This window comes from Lupinus angustifolius, unplaced genomic scaffold, assembly GCF_001865875.1.
Source record: "Lupinus angustifolius cultivar Tanjil unplaced genomic scaffold, LupAngTanjil_v1.0 Scaffold_3_111, whole genome shotgun sequence".
NCBI classification, from domain to species: Eukaryota; Viridiplantae; Streptophyta; class Magnoliopsida; order Fabales; family Fabaceae; genus Lupinus; species Lupinus angustifolius.
This window is the reverse complement of record NW_017716926.1, coordinates 35,014-38,554: the sequence shown is the minus strand read 5'-3', so window position 1 is coordinate 38,554 and position 3,541 is coordinate 35,014.

Sequence of the window (3,541 nt, the reverse complement as noted above, 5' to 3'; positions counted from 1 at the left end):
TCACAAACTATTATATCTCTTCTTACTTTTGACTAATTATTATAATTTAATTGTCTATACTTTTTGATAATGTCAAAAGGAGGAGAAAGGTTTATTTGTTGTTTGATGTGTCTTAGGTTGTTGAGCTTCTGTAAATTTGCTACCTACTCTTGATTAAGTCACCTCATTTCTTAGTTGAGGGGAGAACAAAGTGAGGGGGAGCATCGCAACTTTGACATTTAACCAACCTAAGCAAACACATATTGATAATCATCAAGCTCATCAAACATGGATTTGGTGTAAAGTTTTTCATCATCAAAAATGGGGAGATTGAAAGCGCAAAGAGTCAAGACTTGTTCATTTGATGCTAACCTAAGTTTGGAGTGGACCGTAAATGGACCAGGATAAAAATTTCCTCTTGCACAATTTTCTAACCCTATCTCATTTACTTTTTCTTATTATATTCTTGTTATTTGATTGATTATGTGATACATGTTATAATATGTGTAAACATCACTCTTTTATCTCTGAAATCAATTAAGTGTATAAGGATTGGTAATCGGTGACTTGCGTAGCAAGAAATCATTAAAATTAAGGTTCTGCAAGAACATAGGATAACCAATTATCCACACAAATAATCGATTAAGTCCAGCATGAGTTAATCGATTAATACCAAGCTTAATCGATTGAGTGTAGGTGTATTCTGACTTGTTGATACCCAACAAGCCCCCTCTTGCTAGAATATCATTTGTTTCATCAAATACTATGGTCTCAGTATACAAGAGAATGTAAGAATTGTGCTTATTTTTCGAATTATTGAATGAGAATTGATTTTCAAGGAACTGAACATCTCTTGAGACAAAGAACTCGTGAGTTTCTAGATCATAAAGTCCTCGACCCTTCTTCCCATAGGGATATCCCACAAAGACACATCTTGTACTTTTACTTGCAAATTTAGCACTATGGGTATTGTGTTTGTGGAGCATAGCATAAAGAACCAAAAATATGCAAGTGTGTGTATGAGGGTTCTTTTCCATGTAACACTTAATATGATGTCTAGCTTTTTAAAATTTTGGTTGGAGTGCGATTGATTAAATGACCAACTATCAACATACACTCTCCCTAAAACTTAACAGACAAACTTCCTCGGAATAGTAAGGCTCATGCAATATTAAGGATATGATGATATTTGCGTTCGACCCTCCCATTTTGTTGAGGTGTGTTTGTACATGAAGTTTGAAAAACTATTCCATGATCTAGAAAATAACTTTTCATGCAAATAAATTCTATTCCATTATCGCTTCTCACAGTTTTAACCTTTTTTCATATTTTCTTTCTACCATAGAGAAGAAATTTGCTAATATGTTGGTGACTTGTTTCTTGTTAATTAGCAAAAATATTCACACCGCACACAAACAACCATCTAAAATAGTAAGAAAATAAGAAGCACCACAAGATGTGAAAGTTCTGTATGAGTCCTACAAATCACAATGAATCAAATCAAATATATTAGAAGCTTGATTAGTACTTAAGGAAAATGTGTCTCTAGTTTGTTTTTCCCTTTGGCATGTACCATACACTTTATTGAAGTCACTAACACTGTTGTTATTGGAAATAAATTGAGTATTTTCTCATGATGAATGTTCCAACCTCTTGTGCCACACTTCTAGTTTATGAATTCCTTCAACTTTGCAAACCTTCTTCTTAGGGGTTGCTTGAAAGAAATAGAGTCCACCCATTCGTTCACCCACACTAATCAGCATCTTCGAGGTTCGGTCTCATATGGGATATAGATTACCAATGAAGAAGATATTACAATTAGACTCATCTGACAATTGAGATATAGAAATTGAATTGCAATTTAATTGAGGGGCATAAAGTACATGCTCAAGATGTAGATTTTCATCAAGTTTTACTATTCCTTTCTTAGTAGAAGGAGTGGTTTTCCCATTAGGAAGCCCAACACGATAGCCAGCTACGTCTTTCACATTATACATGTGTTGCAAATTACCTGTCATATTATTTGATGCCCCACTATCAAGAATCCATGAATCATTTTTAGACTTACTAATAATGCTTTCATTTGGAGTTACCTTGGATAAATTAAGCATTTCTACAAGTGTTTTCCATTGTTCTTTGCTCAATCCTCCATGATCCATATAATCAATATTGGAGCCTGTATTATGCATGACAATGGCACAAACAATGCCTTTTGAGGCTCAAGACGCAGAGCTAGTTCTGCCATTGCGATTCGGTGCACGTCCACGACCAGCTCCACGTTCATCATTGCAGGGACAATCCCCCCATCATTCCGGGTATCCAATAATGAGGATGTAACCAGTTACATCATGAGCAATTTGGTTGTAGTGGGTGCATACCACCTTGCTTTTGTCACGATCCCTAACATTTGCACTGGCCAAGATGGTGAAAGTCATGGCTTCGCGTCGCATGTCTCTGACCTGGGTGATATCGCACACACGTAACTCTTGGACAAGAATGTAATAGATTGTGTTTAATGAAGGCAATGGATCTGTCACAAGCAGATTGGAACAAATTGTTCCATATGTTGCATCACTCATAGTGAGACCATATGTGCACCCGTTGCACGTGAAAGTGTTTACTGGTTCATGAATTGCAATATCATCCCACAATATTTTCAACTTTCCATAATAGGCTACCATGGAAAGTCATCCTTGCTGGCATTCTGCTAGTTCCGATTTCAGCTAGTGAATGTGAGGCCATTCACAACATAGAATCTTTCTTTGATGTCATCCCAAATGTCCTTGGTTGTTTCCAAGTATGATATGGAAGTTCGTAGAGTCGGTTCAACTATATTCAAGATCCATGATACCAATAGTACACCAATCCTCCAAATCTGGAGTTCCTTCTATGGATTCTACTATGGTTTTGTCGATGAAACCCTACTTTGTTTTGGCTCTCAATGACCTTTTCATAGCTCTAGCCCATTTATCATAGTTTTCACCATTTAGCTGCATCTGAGCGATTATATTTCCAGGATTGTCGCTTGAATTGAGATCATAGGGAGATGGCTTCCTCCTTTGAGCATCATCAATTTTTGAGGATGTCAAGGAATTCTCTCCTTTGTTCATCATGACTGTTATTTATTTACTTTAAAGTGTTTAGTTTGCTCTGATACCATGTAAAAGAAAAAAATCCAGATGCTTTTATTCATCAATGATGTGGTGTATATATACACAAAGATTGATCATATAATATCTTAACAAATCTAAATAATATCTTAAGAAATTTAAATATGCTTCTAGAATCTCTCATGATCATTAACATGTTCCTAGAATATCTCATAAGCATTAACAAATCCAAATCTGCTCCAAGATATTCTGTTTACATAAATACTTGAATTTGAATGGAATAACAAACTTTGTTAGCTTGTTTTACGGTATTAGTACCATTGCTAGATAAGCTAAGTTGAGTGAAAAAAAATTCCATAACTAGAAAAAATTAAACAATTTTACAATTCAATTAGCTCAAACACAAGTCTGCAAAATCTTTTCTATAATCTTTATGCATATAATCTTTTCTA